The sequence below is a fragment of the Armigeres subalbatus genome, chromosome 1, assembly GCF_024139115.2.
Source record: "Armigeres subalbatus isolate Guangzhou_Male chromosome 1, GZ_Asu_2, whole genome shotgun sequence".
NCBI lineage: Eukaryota > Metazoa > Arthropoda > Insecta > Diptera > Culicidae > Armigeres > Armigeres subalbatus.
The window spans coordinates 223,089,704-223,109,616 of NC_085139.1; the positions used below are offsets into that span (position 1 = coordinate 223,089,704).

General features: G+C 42.0%; 1 protein-coding gene across 2 annotated transcripts in view; it reads right to left on the minus strand.

Moving 5' to 3' along the window:
• LOC134205821 (glutamate receptor ionotropic, kainate 2) overlaps window positions 1–19,913 on the minus strand; it is an 872,584-nt gene that overhangs the window by 75,086 nt on the left and 777,585 nt on the right. The window lies entirely within an intron of this gene.

The following is a 19,913-nucleotide window of genomic DNA, read 5'->3' on the forward strand; positions in this document are numbered from 1 at the left end:
GCCAGGAGTAGTAATCCTCATGCTTTTGTGGTTTTGTCCTATATTGAAATCAAGGACCACACTTTGATTTCTGATAGTAATCTGAATGGAGATTAAAAAAATAAACACAAGTATCACTAGTGTCCAATATACGAAGTACACCGTACCTATGCTATGTTATGGATCTTGTACACCTCCGGTGGTGCAAAAGGCCGACTTGAAAGGTCTCCATCCTGAGCGTTGCCCGGCTATCGCTATTACCTGTTGCCAGGTTAGATTTCGGTCGACTTCTTTTATTTCTTTATTGAGGCTTCGCTGCCATGAGCCTCTGGATCTGCCTCTGCTGCGATGTCCCGCTGGGATCCAGTCTAATGCTTGTTAACAGATTTCATTTCCGCCTCTTCGTAGAGTGTGGCCGGCCCAGCCCCACTTCCGATTCCGAATTTCTGTTGCTATCGGCCTCTGGTGACAACGACGATGGAGCTCGTTGTTTGAGATCCAGTTGTGAGGCCACCAGGGCCGATATACCGCAGGCATCTGTTAATGAACACCTGCAGCCGTTGAGTGTTCTCCACTGATACACACCATGTTTCGCTAGCGCATAACAGCACAGATTTCACGTTAGAGTTGAAAATTCATATTTTGGTGCGTTCACTTATCAGCCTGTTTTTCAGATATTTCTTAAACTCGCAAAGGCAGCCCTTGCTTTCTTGATCCGTGCGCCTATATCGATCTTGGTACCGCCGTCTGGCGCCATTTGGCTACCAAGATATTGGAAGCTTTCAACATTCTCCACTGGTTGCCCGGCTACTGTGAAACTGGAAGGAGTCACCGTGTTTACATCCAACGATTTGGTTTTGTTGACGTTGATGACTAAACCTGCCGAAGAGGAGCGCTCGGCAAGGTCGTTGAGCTTACTCTGCATATCAGAGCGCCGTTGCGTGAGGAGTGCAACGTCATCAGCCAATCCGAAGTCGTTTAGGTGCTCCATGGTTATAGGCTGCCATAACAGCCCGCGGTTTGGTTCACGGTCAATCGCACCTACCAGAATCTCGTCGATTACGATGAGGAACAGTAACGGTGATAGAGTACATCCTCACACCAGCTACGACCCGGATAGGGTCGGACAAGACCCCATTGTGCAACACTCTACACGAAAAGGCCTCGTACTGTGCTTCGATGAGGCCGATGATTTTCTCAGGAACCCCCTTGCGTCTCAGGACGCCCCACATATTCTCGTGATTGAGACGGCCGAAAGCTTTTTCGTAGTCAATGAATACCAAGAAAAGGGACTCTTGGAATTCATTGACCTGCTCCAGAATGATGCGGAGCGTGACAATATGGTCCACACAGGATCTTCCGGCACGAAATCCGGCCTGATGCCGCCGGAGAGTCGCATCGATCTTCTCCTGAATCCGGGCTAGGATAATTTGTTGAGCGGATGTCATGGGGTCAACTTTGAGCATCTCGGCTGATATGCGATAGACCCCTGGGGCTTTATTCGATTTCATGCTTTGGATGGCTGTTTGAATCTCTAGCAGTGATGGAGCTTCGGTATTGATGCATATCCGACGTATAAGGATCTACACACTAAGTTTTTCTTTTTCGAGCTCGGCAAAATCGGGCACCGCTGTAGCTCAGTAAATTTAAAAACTGAATCTCGGCAGAAAATTTCGTTATTTACTGATTTCCAGCAAAATATTTACCGTATCTCAGCAACCGAAACGTCACTTTTACTGAAATTTCGGCAAAAATCATGTTTGCTGAAACTCAGCGGTGCTCACCTCGGGAAAATAAACTCAAAAAGGTGAGATCTCGGCGAAAAAAATTAAATGTGTAGGGTGGTCTAACCGGTAGTACCAAAACCGGTAATACCGGTATTACCGGCCAATTTTGGGTACCGGAACTACCGGTATTTGTGTAGGAAAATACCGGTATTTTGGGTATTTCAAATTTTGCTGTCAGTATAAAAAATCTCGAATAATTTTCACCTACTTTTATCAGCTCAACTGCCTGTAATCGCATATCTGTCCCATATAAACAGGAAATCCAGCATAGATGGGACAAATATTCGGTAACAAGCAGTAAAGACTCATCGAGCATAAAATACAACAATGAGTAACGCGCATGAGTAACTTTGCCCAAGTAAGCATCATTTCCGAAGTTTACGCTACAACAAAAATCGATCAACATCGTCATTAATCATACCTGTTGCTTTATTCTCTTAGCCATCTGTCAAACTGCGAATGACTTTCTCTTCAATGAACATTGTTGATATCGTCGAGAATTTTCCCGCAATGTATGGAATTGTGAAAAAGGTATCAGCCGTAGTAGTACTTTTCCGGAGACCACATGTGTCTGCAAAAATATGTCCGTTCTGAATTCGGAAAATATTTGAATTAGTGGCTGATGCCAAGGCACGCTGAAACAATTCAAGCCATCGAACCTGCTCAAGCTGTTGTGGAACTTCTGCTCTGTGAGTTCTGCACTCATATGAAGCCGACGTAGCGTTCCAATTTACGTTGGAACAATTATCAAATCAAGTCACAGAAATTTCCGCCACTATTTCGATGCTTTAAACTTTTAACCCGTTTCGGCCCGGGTTACGATTTCAAATTGTAAAATCCACCGTTCCACAATGGGGAAAATGTTGCATGTTTCGGGCAAAATTCAATAACTGAAAAGGCCGCTGAACGAAAATTCTGACCAAGAACTTTTCTTAAACAAATATTTCCCAGGAATCGAATGGGGGTAGTTTCGGATCCGGCGCGGCATTCCTAATAGGACTTTTTGGACGTTTTCCCCCAACTTCCCCCAGAACTTTGATATTATGTACGGAATGCAGCCGTTATAAGCAGTTTACGGCATATTTCTGATTGAATCTGAATGATTAGAATATTGTTGGGTAAGCGCAGTGTTATTCTATCTGGAGAGTATGTTAGTTTATGGGGAATATGGGGTAAAATAGTCTCATATATTACATACATACAAATGAATTTCTATCTGTCTGCCTGATCATTATAGACTCGGGAACTACTGAACCATCCGGCGTGAAAACTAGTATGCAGAGGTTTTTGGAGTCGAGAAGGTTCTTATGATACTTGGAGACCCCTCCCTCTCAGGGGGGGGGGGCTTCCACATAAATAAAAATAAATTACAGCATAACTCGAGAACACAGCAAATGCAACCAAAGCTGGCATGTTAAGGTTTTTGTAGTCAAGAAATGTTTCTGTGGTGATTCGTGACCCCTCCCCCTTATGGAAGGGGGGGGCTCCCAAACAAATGAAACATAAATGTCTGCATAATTCGGAAACTGATCAAGCAAATGGAACCGAATTTGGCATGTGGTGGATATAATAGGCAAAAAATGTTTCTGTGGTAGTTCGTGAGCCCTCCCCTCTCTGCACGAAGGGGGGGGGGGCTCCTATACAAATGGAATCGGAATTTCCATATAACTCAAAAACTAATCATGCAAATAGAACCAAATTTGGTATGTTAAGGTTTTTGAAGTCAGGAAATGTTTCTGTGGTGGTTCGTGACCCCTCCCTCTTTTGGAAGGAAGGGGGGGGGGCTCTCATACAAATGAAACATAAATTTCTGCATAATTCGGAAACTAATCAAGCAAATGAAATCAAATTTGGCGTCTGAGGGTTTTTGAAGGCAAGAAATGTTTCTGTGGTGGTTTGTGACCCCTCCCACCTCTAGAAGGGGAGAAGGGATGTTATACAAATGAAACAGGAGTTTCCGCATAACTCGAGAACTAATCAAGCAAATGGAATAAATTTTGGCATGTAAACGTCTGTGAACTGGCTGTGTAAAATCACAGAAGAGGTCACCACTTTCTTCAGCAAAACTGTTGGCTTTGCAGAAAAAATATCAGGGGTAAAGTTTGACTATACTCTGAAGACCCTGATGTCCGAAACCTTGGGAAGATTTCGCTTCTGAGAGCATGCAAATGAATCTGTGTGTGTATCCTAAATTACATTGTTTGATAGTTCGTTATGCATGAGATTAATTTTCTTGTATACGAGATGCTCAAGGTACTCCAAAACGTTCTGGAGTTCAGCCCACGGTATCTATCAGATCAATCAAGGTTTTAGTCAATGTCCTCATCGTCGGTATTCATCTGATCTGGTTTTATAAGCATATACGCATAATGCAAATCCAATTTTCTTGAGTACGGGATGCTCAAGGTACTCCAAAACGATCTAGAGTTCAGTCCACAGTACCTATTAGATCATTCAAGGCTTTTGCAATGTTTTCATCGTCGGTATTCACCCATTCTGGTTCAATAAGCATATACGCGTCATGCATACTCTTTTTTCTACAATACGAGATGCTCATGGAACTACAAAACGTTCTGGAGTTCAGCTAACGGTATCTACCGGATTGATCAAGGCTTTTACAATGTCCTCATCGTCGGTATACCCCTAAAATTCTCTTGAGTTTAGTTCATAGTATCTTCCAGATCAATCAAGAATTTCGCAATATCCTCATTATCGGTATTCACCCAATCCGGTGTAATAAGCATACCCTAGTAACATTTTGGTTTATACTGGTTTTATAACACTCTTGTAGGATGAATTATGGTCTTCAAGAGCGTTACAAAACTTAAAATGTTACTTGGGATATGATCCAAATTTCCATGAACATGAAATCCAATGGCCAAGGTGCTCCAAAATAATCTTGAGTCAAGATGCACAATGACAATAAGTCAATTCCATGAGTCAATGATCCCTTCAATATCGACTCATGGAGGTTTGAGTGTAGTTCAATCGTTACGGGTTTTCAGGACGTTTTGTTGAACCTAAAAGGTCTGTAATAGCTTGTATGAATAATGATTGAAGTCGTATCAACTCAATATACCTACTGGGATATCATATAATACACTAGCAAATTCGTCCTGAAAGGATTAAAAAAGTCAACTAAGTAGCTGCTTAACCTTCCTAGTGCATTGGGGTCCATTTCGACCCAAGCACACCCTAAACACCGCTGTAACTTTGTAACGCAACGAGATAAAAATCTGAAAAATTCTGACTTTTCCTAACTTTTGGAAATTAGGATTCCCTGAGAAAACCAGCTTCCAGCGACATCTAGGAAAGGCGCCACAAAAAAAGTGACACATTGTGCATTGGGGTCCATTTGGACCCAAGATTTCATCTCGATCACAAAAACTAAAATTTCAACCGATTTTCGATCTTTAGGCACCACACGAAAGCTGTAGGTTCCAATAACAAGCCCACGGGGTGATTCATCCAAATTGGCCACTCTAGTCCCCGGGGAACCTGTGCTAAAGAGGTACTGTTTGAGCTTCTCAATTTGGCACCAAATTATCGAGATTCGTGTTATGAAACATGAAATTGCTTGCAAATATGTGCTCTGATGATCCCAACTGTATTCGATATATTGTATATGCCATTTCTGGGCAAATTTATCCCTCCAGCGGTCATCGGAAAGCCCTCTGGAAGATCCGAAACTTCCGTAAAATTGGCCAATTCTAAAAGTTCATCCCAGAGCTTCGCGAGTTTTTGATAACCATTCATTCTGGCAAATTGTGGGAGCTATCAATAGTTAAAGCCTTCTGTGACCTACGAATGTCCCAGAAACGGTCCTCCGAAAGATCCGGAACATCCGTAAAACGGCCAATTCCAAAAGTTTATCCTAGAGCTTTTTATTTTTTTCATAATAATATATTCTGGCGAATTATGGATGCAGTCAATAATGAAAATCTTCTGTGACCTCCAAAATGCCACAAAAACGGTCCTCCAGAAGATCCGGAACATCCGTGAAAGTGGCCATTCAAAAAGTTCAACCCAGGACAAAATTTTTTTTCGTAACCATCCATTCTGGTGAATTGTGGGTGCAATCAATAGTGAAAGTCTTCTGTGGTCTACAAATGTCGTAGAAACAATCCTTCGGAAGATCTGAAACATCCGTAAAAGTGGACAATTCCAAAACTTCAGCACAGTGATTTTTTTTTTCGTAATCTGTCATTCTGGCTAATTAATAGGAAAAATCTTCTGTGACGTCCAATCTCTTAAGAAACGGTCCTCCGGAAGATCCAGTTCATTCGTAAAAGTGCTCAATTCCAAAATAATATCTCAGAGCATCGCAATTTTTTCGTAACCACCTATCCTGACGAATTGTGTTTGCAATCAATAATAAAAGTTTTCGGTACTGTACGGTAATGGTACTCCGGAAGATCCGGAACATCCGTGAATGTGGCCAATTCGAAAAAAAATCACAATGGAGCTTCCGTGACACTTCGTTGAGAATTTCTGGAGGAACTTTCGGAAGAAGTTCGGTGGAGCTTCCGGAGCAGCTCCCCGAGGAATTACTTGATGAACTTCTGGAAAGATTTGCGGAAGAACTCTCAGAGTTCTGAGAAGAACTTCTAGAGGAATGCCTTTAGGAACTTTCCGAGGATTTACTTGATGAACTTCCGAAGGGATTACCGGAGGAACTTCTAAACAAACTTCCGGAGGAAGTTCTCGAATAACTTCCAGAGGAGCTTCGGGTGAAGCTTCGGAGGAATTCGACGAGGAACGCCGCCACGCCGTCATCGCTGGCTAATGATGATCTGTTACGCTAACTGTTGGATTTGGCGTCATTTATGGATGTTCCGGATTTTATGAAGGAATTTGTATTATTGATAAGAAAATTATTTTGAGCTATCAGTGGAATGTCATTACTTGTCATCAGACGAGTTTGTACAATTCCATTTGATTCCATCAATTGATTTGATTCCACTATGTGTTTTGCAGATACGTATTTCGACCTTAACAGTAAGGCCGTTTTCAGTATCTCGTACTTGACTCGACTTTTATTATTGTCATTGCATATCACGGAGGATTCTCGTTATTGATTGCGTACATCAGCGGTTCTCAACCTGGGGTACATGTACCCCTGGGGGTACCTTTGCTGGCCCTAGGGGGTACCTCGAAAAAAATGCGTAATGGCGGACATATTACAATTTCAATCAAAACTTATTGATAAAGTTTTGATAATTGTGTATTTTCTATTTCAAAAATTTATATTGTACATAATATGTAATGCGATCAATAAATCCAAATTGAATCCTGCCTTCCACAACCAGCAGGCTCGGAAGCCTCCTCTCAAGAGGCTCGGAAGCCTCAAAAAGTTCAAAAGCCTTCTTTTCTAGAGGCTCAAAAGCCTCCTTTTCTAGAGACTTAAAAGCCTCCTTTCAAGATGCTCGGAAGCCTTCTTGAAAGAGTCTCAAAAGCCTCCTTTCAAGAGGCTCTGAAGCCTTTTTCCAAGAGAATCGGAAGGCTCCTTCCGAGAGGCCTTTTCAAGAGGTTCGGAAGCCTACTTTCAAGTGGTTCGGAAGCCTTCTTTCAAGAGGCTCGGAAGCCTCCTTTCAAGAAGTTCAAAAGCCTTCATTTCTAGAGGCTCAAAAGCCTCCTTTTTTAGAGACTCAAAAACCTCCTTTCAAGATGCTCGGAAGCCTTCTTGCAAGAGGCTCTAAAGCCTCCTTTCAAGAGGCTCTGAAGCCTTTTTCCAAGAGAATCGGAAGGCTCCTTCCGAGAGGCTCGGAAGTCTCTTTTCAAGAGGTTCGGAAGCCTACTTTAAAGTGGTTCGGAAGCCTTCTTTTAAGAGGCTCGGCAGCCTCCTTTCAAGAGGCTCGGAAGCTTCGCTTCAAGAAGCTCAGAATTCTTCTTTCAATACGCTTGGAAGCATACTATCAAGAGGCTCAGAAGCGTTCTTTCAAGATGTAACGGAAGCTTCCTTTCAAGTGGCTCGAAAGCCGCCTTCAAGAGGCTCGGAAGTCTCTCTACAAGAGGCTCAGAAACTTCTCAAATGTCAAAATTCATCGGTTGAGTGAATTTGATAAACTCCTGCACAGGTCTATGTATATGTGCTAGTTTACTTGGTTGCCGAAATAAAATAAATAAACTAATGGGGGATCAAGTGTCCTCATATTGAGGCAATAACTTCAAATCCAAATATTCTAAAACTTTGGTGGAATGTTGACATTGTCATCAGTATAGATCATTAGGCATATTTATGACTTTGTGCTGTGAAAACACGAATGCATTTCGTCATTGTTATGAAAAGTTGTTCAAATTTTGCGTTGCCAATAAACAAATCTTTGGGAAAGTCAAAACACACAAACAGGCCTGCAGAATGAATAAGGTTTGTGAATGTTAATGTCTAAAAAATCGAATGTGATTAGCTTTTGGTAGGTCACAGCGGAAGTCTGGGATCAAATTTTAGGATTAACCTACTTAACGGATGTTTCGGGCTTCTTGAGGACCGTATTGTGGTCATTTCGGGCCACAACAGACTTTCACTATTGATTGCATAATCCATTCGATGATATAAACAGTTCCGAGAATTTGTTTTTAGATGAACTTTTGGAATTGGCCACTTTTACGAATGTTTCGGATTTCCCAGAGGGTCGTTTGTGGTCATCTCAGAAGACTTAAACAATTTATTGCGTACACAATTTGCCCGTATGAATGGTTACGAATAAAATAGCAATGCTCTGGAATGATGTTGTGGTATCTGCTCCTTTCGGGAGCATTTCCGGGTCGCAGAAGACTTCCACAATTGATTGCACAGGCGATTCGGTTATGAATGAATTGCGAAGCTCTGAGATGTATTTTTGAAATTGGCCGTAAAAGTGGTCCGGATCTTTCGGATGACCGTTTTGGGAGCTTCATGGGATTACTGAAAACTTTCACTACTGATTGCATCCATTATTCGTCAGATGGATGATTACGAAATAATGCGAATCTCTGGGATTATCTTTAGGAATTGACCATTTTCACGGATGTTCCAAAAAAATCACAAAGTTCTGGGATTAACTTTTAGAATTGGCCATTTTACGGATGTTTCGGATCTTCCGGAGGACCGTTTCTGGGACATTTTGGGGTCACAGAAGACTTTAACTGTTTGTTGCACCCACAATTTGCCAGAATGAATGGTCAAAAAATCGCGGGGCTCTGGGATGAACTTTTGGAATTGGCCATTTTACGGATATTCCGGATAAAATTTTCTGGGGCATTTGGAGGTCACAGAAGACATTCACTATTGATTGCACCCACAATTTTCCAGAATGAATGGTTACGAAAAAATCGTGGAGCTCGGGGATTATCTTTTAGAATTGACCACTTTTACTGATATTCCAGATCTTCCGGAGGATCATTTCTGGGGCATTTGGAGGTCACAGAAGACTTTAACTGTTTGTTGCACCCACAATTTGTCAGAATGAATGGTTATCAAAAAATCGCCAAGCACTAGGATAAACTTTCGGATTTGGCCGTTCTACGGATGCTCCGGATCTTCCGGAGGACGTTTCTGGGACATTTAGAGGTCACAGAAGGCTTTAACTATCCACAATCTGCCTGAATGAATGGTTATCAAAAAATCGCGAAGCTCTGGGATGAACTTTTAGAATTGGCCGTTTTACGGATGTTCCGAATCTTCCGGAGGACCGTTTTTGGGACATTTGTAGGTCACAGAGGACTTTAACTTTTGATTGCACCCACAATTTGCCAGAATGAACTATTACGAAAAATCGCGAAGCTCTAGGATAAACTTTAGGAATTGGCCGTTTTACGGATGTTCCGGATCTTCCGAAGGAACGTTTCTGGGACATTTGGAGGTCACAGAAGACTTTACCTATTGATTGCACCCACAATTTGCCAGAATGAATCATAACGAAAAAATCGCGGAGCTCTAGGATAAACTTTTGGAATTGGCCGTTTTACGGATGTTACGGATCTTCCGGAGGACCGTTTCTGGGACATTTGTAGGTCACAGAAGGCTTTAACTATTGATAGCCGCCACCATTTTCCAGAATGAATGGTTATCAAAAAATCGCGAAGCTCTGGGATGAACTTTTAGAATTGACCAATTTTACGGATGTTCCGGATCTTCCAGAGGGCTTTCCGATGACCGCTCGAGAGATAAATTTGCCCAGAAATGGCATATACAATATAGCAAATACAGTTGGGATCATCAGAGCACATATTTGCAAGCAATTTTATGTTTCATAACACGAAACTCGATAATTTGGTGCCAAACTGAGAAGCTCAAACAGTACCTTTTTAGCACAGGTTCCCCAGGGACTAGAGTGGTCAATTTAGATGAATCACCCAGTGGGCTTGTTATTGGAACCTACAGCTTTCGTTTGGTGCCTAAAGATCGAAAATCGGTTGAAATTTGAATTTTTGTGATTGATATGAAATCTTGGGTCCAAATGGACCCCAATGCACAATGTGAAATTTTTTTCTAATGCATTAGGAAGGTTAAAAAAAGCTTTTACATGTGAAACAATTCTCTTGAACTATGATAATGTAATTGCACGTTTGATATGTGTAGGCATCGAATTTAATTAAATACAAATTTTTTTGTGAATCTGCTACATCTTATAATGAAACCCATAATCTTATTCTGCATACGCTGCAATCTCGATATTTGTATCTGATTTGCTAAAAACAAAATGGAAGAACAAAAGTCCAAGTTAGGAGAGATGAGTGATTGCAACAACTGTATTGCACTTGCAATATTTGATTCGTTTTTCAGCCGACAGAAAAGTCCAAACTTCTGGGCTATGTTCTTGATGACATTGTCAATATGTTGGTCAAATTTCAATTTATCATCATTAATCATGCCAAGATATTTAATTTCTCGTACGCAGTGTCTCGTCATCACTTTTCACCGAGACATCATCAATTGAATGATTTCGAGAAATAATCATATACTTATATTAGTAAATTCAATTTTAACTAGTTGTACTTCCACCATCTACTTGAAGAATGCAAATCTGCATTCAAGTAATCAATCGCATCTTCTAAGTCTTTTCCTGCAATGAATAACATTTGTATGAGAGCCTCCCCGTCCAGAAGGGGTAGGGGTCAAGAACCACCACAGAAATATTTCCAAACTTCAAACACCTTAACATACCAAATTTGGTTCTTTTTGCTTAATTAGTTTATGAGTAATGTGGAAATTTCGATTCCATTAGTATGCCCCTCCCCTCCTTGCAGAGAGGGGAGTCCTCATGAACTACCACGGAAACATTTTTTGCCTATTATATCCATCACATGCCAGTTTCCGAATTATGCAGAAATTTATGTTTCATTTGTAGGAGGGCCCCCCCTTCCAGAAGGGGGATGGGTCACGAACCACCACAGAAACATTTCCTGACTTCAAAAAACTTCACATACCAAATTTGGTTCCATTTGCATGATTAGTTTCTGAGTTATGTGGAAATTCCGATTCCAATAGTATGGGAGACCCCCCCCTCCTTTCAGAGAGGGGAGGGCTCACGAACCACCACAGAAACATTTTTTGCCTATTATATCCACCACATGCCAAATTCGGTTCCATTTGCTTGATCAGTTTCCGAATTATGCAGACATTTATGTTTCATTTGTTTGGGAGCCCTCCCCTTCCATAAGGGGAGGGGTCACGAATCACCACAGAAACATTTCTTGAGCATGAGCATGAGCATTATGACCGCACAATTCGTAGTTGCTACTCCGTGATTGACTGAACTTGCGAAATTGTACAGAGAACACAATGAATGGGGCTTGGGATTAGCTACCCATTCTCAATGTACACGTTTCGGGAGCTCAAATATTTTAAGTCAATAACGGCGCTGGCCACGTCCTTACGGTCATATAGGAATGGAAGGATTGTTAGTCCGACTCTCGTTGCTACTAGAGACCGAGTATACCTCTGCATCTCCACGATTGTCTTGGGATAGGATATCGTTTTAGTTACAAAGGATAATTTATCTGGATTCACTTCGGTAAGTGATGCGATCTATGGGATGGGAAATAACACTAATACGAGTTAAAAGTTAAAACATGCACGCCCGGTGGCATATGAAAACTGAGGAGATTCGCGTTTTTGACGACCGCACGGAAGCGCAGCACTCTGTACTCACTTGCTCGATGGCTACAGCAAATTATTAAATAAGGCGCTTTTTTCGACAGCGTGCGACATGCGCATGAGCCACCGAACACAATATAGATATTTTATTTCTTTCCCGACGACTAAAACACGCACTGCACTTACTTGTTCGATAGCTATTCTTATTACCGGTCGCGCAATGCAGAACACAATTATTCGGCCGATCGCGCGAGCGTTCTGCTGTCCGAAACAAGCGAAATCACGCACTGAACTGATTTTTATTACCGGCCGCGCAATGCAGAACACCGAATCACCACAGAAACATTTCTTGACTACAAAAACCTTAACATGCCAGCTTTGGTTGCATTTGCTGTGTTCTCGAGTTATGCTGTAATTTATTTTTATTTATGTGGAAGCCCACCCCCTGAGAGGGAGGGGTCTCCAAGTATCATAAGAACCTTCTCGACTCCAAAAACCTCTGCATACTAGTTTTCACGCCGGATGGTTCAGTAGTTCCCGAGTCTATAATGATCAGGCAGACAGATAGAAATTCATTTGTATGTATGTAATATATGAGACTATTTTACCCCATATTCCCCATAAACTAACATACTCTCCAGATAGAATAACACTGCGCTTACCCAACAATATTCTAATCATTCAGATTCAATCAGAAATATGCCGTAAACTGCTTATAACGGCTGCATTCCGTACATAATATCAAAGTTCTGGGGGAAGTTGGGGGAAAACGTCCAAAAAGTCCTATTAGGAATGCCGTGCCGGATCCGAAACTACCCCCATTCGATTCCTGGGAAAATTTTGTTTAAGAAAAGTTCGTGGTCAGAATTTTTGTTCAGCGGCCTTTTGAGTTATTGAATTTTGCCCGAAACATGCAACATTTTCCCCATTGTGGTTCTTTTGTTTTTCGACCGATTTGCATGAAATTTGGAGGAAAGATGCACTAAACTCTATATTTTTGTGTAGATGTATTGATTTGATGATTGGGTCCTTAGGTACGGTTTTATCGAGGGGGTCCTCTGGGTCAAATGGGGTCAAACAGAATCCTTGCATACAATCCGTAAGGAATTCTCCTACTATGAATCGGAAGGGATTAAGGTCACTCCTCACGGAATCCAAGTTTCAAAGTGCTCGCGTTTTCGGGGGCACACGACTCGATACGTAGGCGACGCACAACTGTCATTTTTATTGATTCAGCTTTGCTCCGTGGCACCATGCATGACAAAATAAAAATGACAGTTGTGCGTTGCTTCCGTATCGTGTGGTGTGCCCCCGAAAACGCGAGCACTCTGAAATTCGGATTCCGTGAGGAGTGACCTTAAGGGCAAGTATTTGACACTGATTTCCGACAGTCGTGGAACCATTCGTCCTACTTTGGTTGAACCATAGAATGCAGTCTCAGTAGTTGACAACATTGCTAACAAATTGCAATGCGGATTGGGAGATGAGTCGTTCAGTATGTAATTTCTACTTAAATTTACCCAGCACAACAAGCAATGATTTTAACATTTGAAGTTTGTCAACAAATATTGTTTTTCATCCAAAAGTCCAAATCAAAAGTTTTTCTTTTACTACCTGAAATTTTCACAAAAACCGGTATTGACTCCATCAAATACCGAATACCGGTATTTGACAAAAATGGTCAATACCGACCACCCTAGTCGGATCCTAGGCAGATCATGTCGAGGTGGTGATGACCTGGCTGGCACTTGAAAAAGTTGTTCGAAGAGCTCGAACCAGCGTTTCAGCTGGTCAGTTGGGTCGGTCAATAACTGATCATTCGCGTATTTCACAGGCATCGTTGCATTCATCTTCGCCTCGCTTAAGCGTCGTGAGATATCGTAGAGGAGGCGAATGTCCCCGGTTGCGGCGGCTCTCTCTCCTTCGTCGGCCAGAGAGTCTGCCCATGCTCGCTTGTCCCGTCGACATGAGCGTTTTACTTCCTTCTCAAGAGCCGCGTATCGTTGACGGGCTAAGACTTTGGCTCCTCTGGTTTTTAATCGCTCTATCACGGCTTTGGCTTCTCTTCGTTCCTCTATCTTCCTCCAGGTCTCATCGGTGATCCATTGTTTTCTATGGGTGCGCAGTTCGCCCAGATTGTTCTCGCTGCTGGCGATGAAGGCATATTTGATGGCGGTCCATTGGTCTTCCACGCTGCCACCTTCCGGAATATCTGCAGCACGCGTCTCCAGTTCTTCAACGAAGGACCGTTTCACCTTGGCATCTTCCAGTCGGCGTGTGTTGAATCGTCGTCCAACTCTTTCCTCCTGCCGACGAATCCGCGCAATGCGCAGGCGTATTTCGCCGATGAGGAGGTGATGATCAGACGCGATATCGGCACTACGTTTATTCCGTACATCAAGAAGGCTCCGTTTCCATTTTCGGTGCAGATGTGGTCGATTTGATTTTCTGTAAAGCCATCACGGGAGACCCACGTGACCTTGTGAACCGGTCGATGAGGGAAGAGCGATCCCCCGATCACCATGTCGTTATTACAACAAAATTCTGCGAACAGCTCACCGTTTTCGCTCATTTCTCCGAGACCATGGCGTCCCATAATGCGCTCATGGTTCGAATAGTTGGATCCGATCTTCGCATTGAAGTCGCCCAAACAGATCTTGATATCACTCTTCGGAATCCGCAGCATCAGTTGGTGCATAACATTGGATTATAGTAAGGTTTCGGACCCGTGTTCTAAATCTGGCAACGATTATCCTTTCACTTATAGGTTCCCACTTCATAAGCGCAGAGTGTGCCTGAGCGCTTAGTAGGAAGCCAACTCCACGATGCCGGGGAGCGTGTTCACCTCGTAAACCAGAGTATAGCAGAACTTGTCCCGACGGCGTTCTGTGTTCTCCAAAGTTTGGCCAATGGACTTCACTCAGTCCCAGGATCTCAAGCTTCATGCGGCGTGCCTCATTGGCAAGTTGTGCCAATTTACCCTGCTGGGCTAGGGTTAAAACGTTCCATGTTCCTATTCGTGTCCGTTGTTTCGCGCTAAGAGTCGTCGCCGTAAAATCAGTCCGTATTCTTTCATTATCGGATTCTCGAACAAATTGATGTTTCGGGAACAGTAGGTTGTTGGCCCAAGGTTCCCTATCCACCGGGATGGGGCTGCCAGCTTAGGTATAGCTTCCGGGGAATAGCATTTCATACTCAACCGCTGGATGCCAGAACAGACGCTGTTGGAGCCGCACCACCTTGGTGAACAGACGCTCGGTCATTCGGGTCAAATTTGTTTAAAGTACCACCCAACACCAGGACTAGGCTAGTGCGCTTTGAGCGGCACACGGTCGCTTTGATAGGACCTGCTTGGGGACACATGCAGCTTTTTATAGGAGTTCAACAGAGCTCACTGTCGAACCCCACCACATCCTAGGCAGACCCCACAGGACGCACCCTCTCACTATAGCTGATGTCAGAAGGACAACAGTGCCCAGGCTGCACTACCAGCTAAGTACGCAACCCTTAGCTGGCGGTCAATTGTCATCGGAAGACCCGTGGAAGCGTGAGTATTGGAACTTGTGAGGACCAGAGCCATGTTAGGCGCCCCTTCCCGGATGTCAACTCACCATTTCGCAGACCGGACCATTGCTGTTTAGTATACCGTTTCCGTGAGGGACACATCGGTATCCAATTGTCGCACAAACCCGGCAACCTCTACCCTTGATGGCCGGAGAGCGGTGGGTGAAAACGAAATTGGATGCTGTTGATTATCATTTCGCACGTTCTGATCAACCGCAGTAAAGGGAACCGTACGAAGGAGAACGAACGATGCCAAAGCGAGAAACAATACAGCCTGGTTGGTACCTACTATGCCAAACCGAAAACAGTTCAAAAACAATCTAAATACAGCATTCGTACTTCAGCTGATCTAGCATAAATAACTACAAGAAACTAGATGGGGTAGATAAAACAACCGCGAAAGAATTGTGAAAATCGCTTAGAAGACGCCCAGGAACCTGCTGTTTAAAATCATAATTCTAGTTATTTGAAAATGATACGTTTTTTCGAAAAATTCTTTGAAACAGACATGAGAGCTTCTTCCCTAATTTAAATGGGGAAATTTCCCTTTTTTTAAAGAAAAATTGTTCATAATTTTCTTGGGAAGTTCTTCGGAATTTTCAACGAATGTCATGTCAAACGAACTGTCATGCCGCTGTCCTTGAATCCTTACGGGAATTCAATTATACATTTGACGTGATAAATTTGATAAATTATAACTTTAGAAAATAGAAAGAGATTTGTGGAAATGAGAATTTAGAAGAATTGGAAAACAAATGAAAATTTTCTTACGAAATTCAAAAGAATGCTCCTTAGGAATGAAAGAGAATTTCCTTAAAATCAATTTTGAAGAATGTCCAAAAAAAATCGAAGAGAATTTCCTGCCGAAATTCCTGGGAATTCCATGTGATTGTTTTAGATAATTTTTCGTGAAAGTTTAAGAGAATTTCCTTTTTAATCCTAAGAATATTCCAATGGATTTTTCCGTAAAAAACTGATTTTTTAATTAAATTAAGAAAAAAAAACTTAGGTGGAAATTCTGAAGAGAGAATTTTCTGTTGTTAAGAATCAGAGTAACCCGAAGTGAAATACAGAAAAAAATGTCAATGGTATTTCAGCAAATTTCTCAAAACTTCAGTTGATTTTTTTTCGAGCGAACGGAAAATATTGAGGTCAGTGTCATGCAAAAAAACGCCGCCACTACCGGTTAAAACTACTATGAACGCCGCTGCCGAAGATTGTTGGACTGGCACACTATAGAAGCAGATTGGATTAAGTAATAGAGAAAAAAGTCAATACCAATCATTATGGTAAAGGGGTAATACGTTAATACGAAAAGAAATCTAATAACTATAACAAATATATTCTAAATATTCTCATTTCTGAAATATCATATGATACTTTGATTCGATTATCGTATCGAATCAAATATCGATATTTTGAAGTATCGGAACGTCCCTAGTTTGTTCAGCCAAATGACATATTTGGCCAAACATCTCTCGGCATTGTGGCTTTCGGCTGAATCCTTTTCGGCCAAATGGCGCTTGTATGCTTTGAAAATAACATGAATGTAATCAAATTGAAAGAGAATAAATAACATTCAGCCTTAAAATGGCGTTTATCATAGTGAAATCCATCTGAATGGCATCGCTGGCGTAGAATTCGAATGTCGTTAATTAGCGCTCTTCGATTCTGCAGACGCTGATGATGTAAACGTTCGCACGCGGTTGTTGCCACTTTGCCAATAATGCTTCGCTGAGCGCAAACAAGAGGGGTGTTGGGGATGGAAAATCGTTAAAAGGGGCTCCATCCATGGAGCCCGCGCGTTGGGATTGAAGCCGCCTATAACGGATGGTGTAGCCGATGACGATGCTGGCTGCTGGATGGATTGCTTTAATGGATCATTAAATTCCACACCCAGCAACGCTATTTATCAGTGTCGTTCCACCACCCGCAGCAACACCGACCCCCAGGGATTTGGGCCACCACGTGTCGCACGGAACGGAACAGATCTGGCTTTAATTCGGGTAATTTCGCTGCATGTTTTCCACTTTCGCAAGCAAAGGTATCCATCTTTGAAAAGTAATGCCATCAGGATGAAGATTGAATTCATAACTTTCCCGAGCTTGCGCCCACGTATGCCTTCCGCACCAAACATGGCATTTCCTGCCGTGGAAATGGCGGTAGATATGACAAATGGCAATCCCCATCGGGATTACTGGCTGACAGTTTTATTCCCAGTTCCCTTCCCACTTCCCATTTCTCCAAATATGTAGCAGTAAGATTCCATTTTCGGTTTCCAGTTTTTCATACGAAAAACCTTCTCGTTCCGACTGTGAATTTTCCTAAGTCAACGCAGAATGTTGGTACTGCCGGTGGCACGGCGCTCAATCATTTCACCTTTTTATTGGCCCCGGTTTTGTGGGGGGTACAGAAAAAGACGATTTCTGCCACAATGCCGTCTTCGTTCGGTAGCCACCGAACAACAAGAATCGATGGAGTGGCCCCGGTGCACCAGAAAGGGAGAATAATGGCAAATAGTTTCGCTCGGAGGAAAAATATTTTTCTCGATTTGTGTCGTCGGCGTTCGGACGAGGCATGGTGCAGGGATATTCTTCGATTTTCCTACTTTTGCAATCGAAGCATATTGAACGGCTTCGTTTTCCGCACCGCTGATCGAAATGCGATTTACTTATTTTGTAGCGCAGATTGTGTTGTTAAGCGATGGGATTTTCTCGATAATAGAGTTGGAAAATTTCAAAATATCTCGATACAATGTGGTATCGATGGCTTTTTGAAGCTTGTGGCCAATGGTAATCATAACACATTTTTGATGGTGAATAAAATCATCGAAATTATTTTTATTGTATTTCTAATGTGTAGCAGTCAACATTATCTGAGCAGAAACGGAATTGGAACTTTTGTAACCATAAAAAAGAAGAGATTTCAGTAATCTCCCCTGGCTTCCTGTAGGCCTTTAAGGATCTAAGGAACAAACATTAGGTAGTTAAACAATAAGAATAATATTCATTTGCAGAACGAGACTTCTCAAAAGACACTCCGAGTGAAACATATAATCGAAATTGAATGATAAGGTTTAAATTGCGATTCATAAGTAGGGGGAATGACGGCTTTGGCAGGTTTTGTTCTATTATTGTCGGCATAAACATTCTTTGCATATCAAAGAATTTTGTGGCCAAATTTCATAACATTTGGTCGACAAAAACCCCCCTGCCAATCTGCCAATAATAGAACAAAACTTTTTTTTTTTTTTTTTTTTTTTTTTTATTAGCTTTATTAAGGAGACTTGCAGCCCCAGGCTGGCTCGCCTCCGAGAACAAAACCTGCCAAAGCCGTCTTTTCCCCTATCTATTTTTTTTATATATCTGGAGATCTCAAACTTCATGATTATGCATAATAAGCTCAATTGAGACCATCCTGATAGTTTTTGGACAAATTGGACATGCTCCGGAATCTTCCGGAATAGTGCCCCTTGGGGAAAATTGCCAGATTTGATCATTTACGAAGCCTTGCTTGCGATATCTCAAATTTCATGATTTTGCAAAACGAGATCAATGGAGCTTATTTTAAGTGTTTCTGGACCAGTTGGACATGTTCCATTAGTTTTATCAGTGTTTCTTAAAATCCATTTTGTAAAAAATGTGCAAGAAAAATGAATAATTTTCATATACCGAGAAAACGGGATTAGAAATTGGATGATTTGTGCAGTTGATAAGATTATGGTCACTGGCGGAAATGAAGTTAGATCGCGGCCCAAATACGCTGGCCAGGCGGAAAACTGTAGGGAAACTAATCTGATTTGGTAAATAATGACAAGTAGAGACGATATATCAAATTTAGGAATTCAGGATTCAGGATTTGTTTGGGGATTTATATTTATTTATCAGCTTTATCGGCCAGTTCTACTCAAAGTATGAGGGATAATCGATAAACAAAAGTTAGAGTATTTAAAAATCAACAATTGAAAGCCGTTCGCTAGTGCGAACAAGTATGAAACGACAAAATTTGAATAAATTAGGAGGGATCATTCCTGACCCTCAGGAATTCAGGAATGCTCTTCCAGAAAGTCTTAATGTAGCTCGTTTAAGAATTCTAACTGATGCCTTCCTGAAACCCATCATCGTGGGACCTTCCAGGATTCCATTCAGGAGAATCCTACAGAAATTACTCCTTCAGTTCTTATGTGAATTCTTCCTGGAGTTCAACCAGGAAATCCTCCTGGATTTTTTCAAGGATCTATACAAAGATATGTTAAAGAGTTTCTACATATATTCCTTCTGCAGAATATCTCCAGAAGTTCAGCCAGAAATTTCAGTAATTCTTCCAAAAATTTCTCCTGAAGTAAACCAAGGATTTCTCCCTGAGGAGCTCATAGCAATTCTTCTTGCAGTTCCTGCACAATTTCACTCTGCAGTTCTTCCACAAATGTGTCATGAAATTCTTCCAAGAATTCCTTCTCGATTTCCACCAGAAATTCTTCCTGGAGCTCCTACGACAACTCCACC